At 48.6% G+C, this 7,500-nt stretch overlaps 2 non-coding genes across 2 annotated transcripts; both read right to left on the reverse strand.

Annotated features, from left to right (window-relative positions):
* Window positions 1-199: 199 nt before the first annotated feature.
* Window positions 200-352, reverse strand: LOC124319827. Its single transcript, XR_006913522.1, has one exon. It is a non-coding gene; the product is annotated as a 5.8S ribosomal RNA (ribosomal RNA).
* Window positions 353-1,282: 930 nt separating this feature from the next.
* LOC124319829 lies at window positions 1,283-3,577 on the reverse strand. Its single transcript, XR_006913524.1, has one exon. It is a non-coding gene; the product is annotated as a small subunit ribosomal RNA (ribosomal RNA).
* Between the last annotated feature and the right edge of the window lie 3,923 nt (window positions 3,578-7,500).

Here is a 7,500-nt window from a genome sequence, read left to right on the forward strand (position 1 = left end):
AAAACAAAACAGGGCGAACCTTCTTTTATTTTTCCCCCTTTTTTGTATTTGAGGCATCGCGGACACTTAAGTCGCGCGGCACCCAGACGTTAGAGATTCGGGAGCTTTTATGCGGTCAGGCCGGGTGAAAAATAAATCTCGCCGCGACCCAACATGCAAAACCAAGACTGAAAAAATCTCTGTTCGTTCATCATTCGACCGACCCTCAGTCAGATGTGGCCCGAGCGAGAAGCTGGGCCGCCATTTACGTTCAAGATTTCGATGCTCCATGTGTTCTGCAGTTCGCATGGATTAGCGCACTTTGCTGCGCTCTTCATCGATCCACGAGCCTAGTGATCCACCGTTCAGGGTCGTATATAAAACGACATATTCGTTTTCTTCTCTCTTTTTCTCCAACCCGCCCAAGCAAATGAATGCGAGGGCGGAGAAAGAAAGCCAGAAAGAAAATGTTCCGATAAACACTCGTACTAGAATTTGGGTTTAGTGTGTTATTGTGATTTTGAATTCTTCCTACTTCATCGAGAGGGCGAAGGGCAAGCTTAAAAAACATTCGGTTTTCAACGGCATAGTGTCGGGCTTTGGAGTGTTAGTCTATACGACGCACACGCACGCAACCACGAGTATCTACGCCCGAAAAGAACGTCCAGAGTAAAGTCTCACACTTTCGTCCCCCACCGAGAATCAAAAAATCCCGAAGACGAAGAGAGAAACAAAAAAAAACAATTTCGATTGGGCGTATCCGCTTTAAACCACCGCGCATCAGAGCGCCTGATACCCGTTCAAAATCTTGATGTTTTTTTTTTTTCCGACTCTCCATCCACCGAGTTTTTATTTTTCAAAGTGTTTGATTTAGGGACTAAGACTTTATAAAATCTCCTTTATTGTTCCTTCGGTACTCGCGGCCCAGGCGGGCTATCGTATTCTTCACTCTACTAACGTCAACACTGTGAGCGCCGCTAAAGGTCGAATGAATCTATAGAGACATTCACCATCGAAGCAGGAAGAATTTGCTCACGGCCATAGACCAAATCGAAAGACTTTGTGTTTTTTTTTGAGCCGAGAGGAAAGAAAAATCAATTTGAAAAGGCGAATCCGCTTTAAACCACCGCGCATCAGAGCGCCTGATACCCGTTCAAAATAAATGATTTTCTTCCGTCAACCCACACATAGTTCATACGATGTCTTACGCCGAAAGACTTTTGATGGGGTTTTTTTGTTTTGCAACTTTTAGTTGTTTCGTGCTCAACCAAAGCCATATGCGCAAAACATTTGTCTTGTTCGTTTATGATCCTTCCGCAGGTTCACCTACGGAAACCTTGTTACGACTTTTACTTCCTCTAAAGGATCAAGTTCGACCATCTTTCAGTCTCGCCGTTGGTAGGCACCGCACGGGCAGAGATTGCTCCCCACTCGACGGCACCCCGACAAGCCCGTCCGAAGGCCTCACTAAATCATTCAATCGGTAGTAGCGACGGGCGGTGTGTACAAAGGGCAGGGACGTAATCGACGCGGGCTAGTGACCCGCGCCTACTAGGGATTCCTGGTTCATGGGGATCATTGCAGTCCCCAATCCCAACCACGAAGGAGGTTCAGCGGTTACCCGGTCCTTTCGGACAGGGAGAGTGAAACACGCTGATTCCTTCAGTGTAGCGCGCGTGCGGCCCAGGACATCTAAGGGCATCACAGACCTGTTATTGCTCACTGTCACGCGGCTGGACGCCGCTTGTCCCTCTAAGAAGACTGCGTGACGGACGCGAGAGCAGAAGGTATCGCCGGGGATGACGACGACCGAATAACAATAGAGCCAGCCCCCGCGAGACATTCCCGACAAAGCCCCGCCATACCTCATCCGCCAGGCAACCAACCCGTGAAGGCCGTACACCCGACGAACAGAGCACAACGAAACCAAGCCGAGAGATTGCCTCACTAAAGGAACCAGTCCCACCGAGACCCGAATCGCCGCCACCTGATCCCGACGCCTCCGTACTCCCTTCGGTTTCAATTGATAAAACCCGTCACCTATTTAGCAGGCTAGAGTCTCGTTCGTTATCGGAATTAACCAGACAAATCGCTCCACCAACTAAGAACGGCCATGCACCACCACCCACCGAATCAAGAAAGAGCTCTCAATCTGTCAATCCTTCCAGTGTCCGGGCCTGGTGAGGTTTCCCGTGTTGAGTCAAATTAAGCCGCAGGCTCCACTCCTGGTGGTGCCCTTCCGTCAATTCCTTTAAGTTTCAGCTTTGCAACCATACTTCCCCCGGAACCCAAAGACTTTGGTTTCCCGGAAGCTGCCCGTCGAGTCATTGGAGTAACTCCGACGGATTGCTGGTTGGCATCGTTTATGGTTAGAACTAGGGCGGTATCTGATCGCCTTCGAACCTCTAACTTTCGTTCTTGATCAAGGAAAACATTCTTGGCAAATGCCTTCGCTGTTGTTCGTCTTGCGGCGGTCCAAGAATTTCACCTCTGTCGCCGCAGTACGAATGCCCCCGTCCGTCTCTATTGACCATTACCTCGGGTCCAAAAGTAAAAGACCAGCAAAATCGGACCGAGGTCCTATTCCATCATTCCATGCTGCGATATTCAGGCGTTGGGATACACCTGCTTTGAGCACTCTAATTTGTTCAAAGTAAACGTTGCCGGCCGCCCGAGACACCCGGTGAAGGGCACCCCGAACGATTGACTGGGTGGAGCGAATCGAGTCAACTACGACCAAAATTTAAAAAAGAACCCGAAAGAACTTTCCAACTCTGGCCGCAGATACAACAACGACGCACCGACCACCACTCCGGCGATGTTGTCCGACCGTGAAGAGAGTCGGGCTTTGACACCCGGGCTCCCAGAGCGTGAAACGCAACACCCTTGATTCAGAGCGGCGCCGCCCGGCCGAAGACAGACATCCGACTACGAGCTTTTTAACCGCAACAACTTTAATATACGCTATTGGAGCTGGAGTTACCGCGGCTGCTGGCACCAGACTTGCCCTCCAATGGTTCCTCGTTAAAGGATTTAAAGTGTACTCATTCCAATCACGGGGCCTCGGAAGAGTCCCGTATCGTTATTTTTCGTCACTACCTCCCCGTGCCGGGAGTGGGTAATTTGCGCGCCTGCTGCCTTCCTTGGATGTGGTAGCCGTTTCTCAGGCTCCCTCTCCGGAATCGAACCCCGATTCCCCGTTACCCGTTGCAACCATGGTAGGCGCGTAACCTACCATCGACAGTTGATAAGGCAGACATTTGAAAGATACGTCGCCGGCGCGAAGGCCGTGCGATCGGCGTGAAGTTATCCAGAGTCACCAAAATTGGTACGGTGCGCGAGCCCGAAAGCCCGGCCCCGACTGGTTTTGATCTAATAAAAGCACCTCTTCTGCGAGCCCGAAAGCCCGCAGTCGAGGCTCGAGTGCATGTATTAGCTCTAGAATTACCACAGTTATCCAAGTAGGATGGAGTGGATCTAAGGAACCATAACTGATTTATTGAGCCATTCGCGGTTTCGCCGTCTAGCGGCTTGTACTTAGACATGCATGGCTTAATCTTTGAGACAAGCATATGCTACTGGCAGGATCAACCAGGTATTTCGTGTATGTTTGTTTGATATGCATCCGGCGAGTTGCGGGTTTTTATTTCGCCCACGCATCACCAAACACACACCAAATCAACACGTTTTTCGTTTTTTTTCTTTTTCTTCGGAAACTAAAATTTTTGATCGCAACGCCTGGCGTGTCACAGCGAGTCCCAGTGAAGAGAAACACCGATCCGATCCGTTTGTTGGATTTTTTTCATTTCAATTTCCAAAGTCAAAGACCATTCAACGGTCTATGAGCCCAAAGTGAATCGGATTCATTCGACCGGTCTTGATATATTCATCAACTTTTTTTCCCGTATTACGGTTTTCGACGGTCATATGTGGCGTGCTGTATGCTCATAAGTCAAGCCTGCTTTACTAAGCTGACAAGCATACATCTTTTAAATTTTTGTGGGCTCAGAGTTTTATTTTTATTTTTCCACCGCCGAGGCACACTCTCGCATCACCCCGCACGACACACACACACACACACACCTCACCGCTCAACGGTCACACGAGGCAGAATTTTCCGCAAAGACTTTCGAAGAGAAAGAGAAAACTCGGAACAACCGCGGTCAGAGGCCAGCATAGAGGCATCGTATAGAAAGTCATGGGCGGAAAAAAACAAATCATTTCAAGTCGAGACAAGCAACCAGACTACCCCTATAAAAGTGCGCAATTCTTTAAGAGTTCACCGAAGAATGACCGAGATCAAGTATGCACGAAACGAACATATTCCAAGGGCAGCTGAATAAGCGATTCTGCGCCGAAGCGCGAGAAAAGCAAGCGGTACACCGATGGGGATCGTTTTTTTTATCGTGTTAGATTCGTTGTTGTCAAGCAAGGATTCTCAAAATGTTTTTTGCATTGCACCCAAGTTTCGTACTGATTACTTGTCGCAGACCGGTGACTGTCAAAAAAAAATTTTTTACGTTTTTTCTTGAGAGGTCACTGCCTACACACAACTCCGGGCGGGCCGTACACTCACAGCCGTTTGAATTCTCCCTTCGTGTGTCATGGCCATAACTGAGCGTACATCTTACCGGGCGCCGAGTTGATCTGGCTTGTTCGATGAACGTTCGGGATACGTACAATCGATTATAGCTCCAACCGTAACTCGTTTGTAATTACGCCGGCCATACTCAGCGGGCGCTCAGCTCAGCTCTCGATATCTTCCGTCGAAGGGAAGTTCGTAGTAAAAGAGAGTCAGAGTCGACGCCACATTTTGCGGTCCTCGCATCTCATCCGATTTTTGAATTTTATAGATTTGCCATCACTTCCACCCAATTCTCTCGTATATTTCAATCTCTTGACTTTGTCCGACCGGGCCGTCTTCGCCCCCCTTCAACTCCGTCCATCTCCACTTCTGTGTTCCACACAACGAGCTTCCGTCAAACGGCAAAATGTGAAATATGCGCACGCCGCACGAAATAATTTGAAAGCGTTCTGTTTGGTGGCTTTTTTATTTTTTATCTCTCGGCTCACACACACACACACACATTTCCGCCTGAACGGTAATTTTTTTTTGATACGGTGTCAAAAAGTGAAAAGACGCGCACCATTTTCTTTTCTCTTCCGTATCGTCGCTGACGGTAAACGCTGATGGTTATGATGCCGTAAGTTTGGAAGAAAGAATCTTTCCCGTCTTGTCTTGTTACGGTAAAATAACAAAGAACAAGCGTCCGATTTCTCTCACAGACGGCCACAGACAAACCACACGTGCCGAAGAAACGAAACGTCCGAAACCAAAAAAATGTTTGACGCGCGCACCTCTTCTGAACTTTTCGACCAAGAGTCGTTGGATCGAGTGACGAGCTTCTCAGCTGTCGCACCAATCGGTGAAGCGGGCGTTTGAATTCCCGTCCACATCGCGGTTCGGATATATTTTTACATATACCGACCATCGGAAATTTCGAAAACGGTTTTACCGAAGGAATGATATTTCACACACCGACAGCTCATCGAGTTCGTCTCCGTTCAACGGTTTTTTTTTTTTAAGACTTTTTGATCGCATGGGGCTAAACTGGTTAGAGCAAAGCCGCGATCCAAGCAGTGAAAAAAAAACAAAGACAGTGCAAGCGCGATCGAACGGAATCGAAACTAAAATCATGTGAAGTGGCGGGCGGAAAGGAGCTCAGCTACGGTGGAAATGAAACTACAACTACGCCGAACCGGACAACTTCCCATTCTGCGTCTTCGTTTCATTTCCCAAAGCTCCCCGTCGATACCAAAGTTTTTGCGTCGAAGCTACTAAAGAAATTTCGCGCTTTCCTTTTCGCCTCTTTCGCCTTCCCTTCGATATCTATCCAACCACCGGCTTCGACTTTATTTCTTTCACCCGTCTATTCGCCCGATAGTCGACGGTCGGCCATTCTTTGGTATCGGCCAGGCGGACTAACAAGAAGTAAGACTCGTTTGAAAAATTTGGACCGGGCTTTACAATCGCTGCTTGTCGTAATGTCGCAAATTTGAAAAAAATTTTCAATTCGAGAAACCAAACTATTCGACACTTCGAAAATTTTTGGGACTCTGAAAATTTTTCCGAGTTTAGGAATCGAGACCTCTTCTATACTAAGGAAAACCACTAATGTTCCGCCGCATAATGTCTCCGTTTTCCGGCTCATTTTTAGCGATTGGACGGGGACATTGCCCCATCCAACCGCCAGCCGACTTTCAGGAACCGTCGTTTTCAAAGTTGGGACTTAGAAAATTTTCGACGAGTGGGAATTTTTTACGGTCGCAAGTCATCACGACACGCCCGACCAACCCATTTGAGAGCCGCCACGCCTCGACGGTGTGACGGCTTTTTTTCGAATCGACGGGTCTCGCTCACTCCTCTCTCGCGCCGACCAGAGGCCGGGCGAGAGAGTCGTTGCCAAACACCGTCGTCGGAAATGGGAGAATTTGAGTGGGAATTTTTTACGGTCGCGAGTCATCACGACACGCCCGACCAACCCATTTGAGAGCCGCCACGCCTCGACGGTGTGACGGCTTTTTTTCGAATCGACGGGTCTCGCTCACTCCTCTCTCGCGCCGACCAGAGGCCGGGCGAGAGAGTCGTTGCCAAACACCGTCGTCGGAAATGGGAGAATTTGAGTGGGAATTTTTTACGGTCGCGAGTCATCACGACACGCCCGACCAACCCACTTGAGAGCCGCCACGCCTCGACGGTGTGACGGCTTCTCTTTTCGAATCGACGGGTCTCGCTCACCTCCTCTCTCGCGCCGACCAGTGGCCGGGCGAGAGAGTCGTTGCCAAACACCGTCGTCGGAAATCGAGAAATTTTCATTTCCATTTCCATTTTTTTTCATCGGCCTTTATACGTCCAAGTCCCGCCAACCACGTCACTACCACGTCGTCGGGACTTAGAAAAATTTTTCAATTTTTCGGACTTAGAAAATTTTTCAACTTTCTTTTTTTCGACAACCTCTTCCCTATATAGGAAAGTAGTGGATGTTCCGGGCAGTAACTGTACGAAAAAGTCGATTTCCGAATTTTTGCCGGACTTTCACCTGAGCTCAGGCCGGGCCGCCCGCTCAACTGCCGCCCGGTCACCACCAAAAACCGGTCTTGGAAATTTTCGGACTTAGAAAATTTTTCAACTTTTTTCTTTCTCGACAACCTCTTCCCTATATAGGAAAGTAGTGGATGTTCCGGGCAGTAACTGTACGAAAAAGTTGATTTCCGAAATTTTGCCGGGCTTTCACCAGAGCTCAGGCGGGGCTTACCATCACACCCGCCGACCGGTCACCACCAAAAACCGGTCTTGGAAATTTTAGGACTTAGAAATTTTTTCCAACTTTTTTCTTTCGCTCTTTCTCGCCATTTTTAGCCGTCTTTGCTCGTCCCAGTGCCGCCTATAGCTTCACTATCCGTCGTCGGGACTTAGAAAAATTTTTCAATTTTTCGGACTTAGAAAATTTTTTCAATTTT

The sequence above is a fragment of the Daphnia pulicaria genome, unplaced genomic scaffold (genome assembly GCF_021234035.1).
Source record: "Daphnia pulicaria isolate SC F1-1A unplaced genomic scaffold, SC_F0-13Bv2 h1tg000210l, whole genome shotgun sequence".
Classification (NCBI taxonomy): Eukaryota; Metazoa; Arthropoda; class Branchiopoda; order Diplostraca; family Daphniidae; genus Daphnia; species Daphnia pulicaria.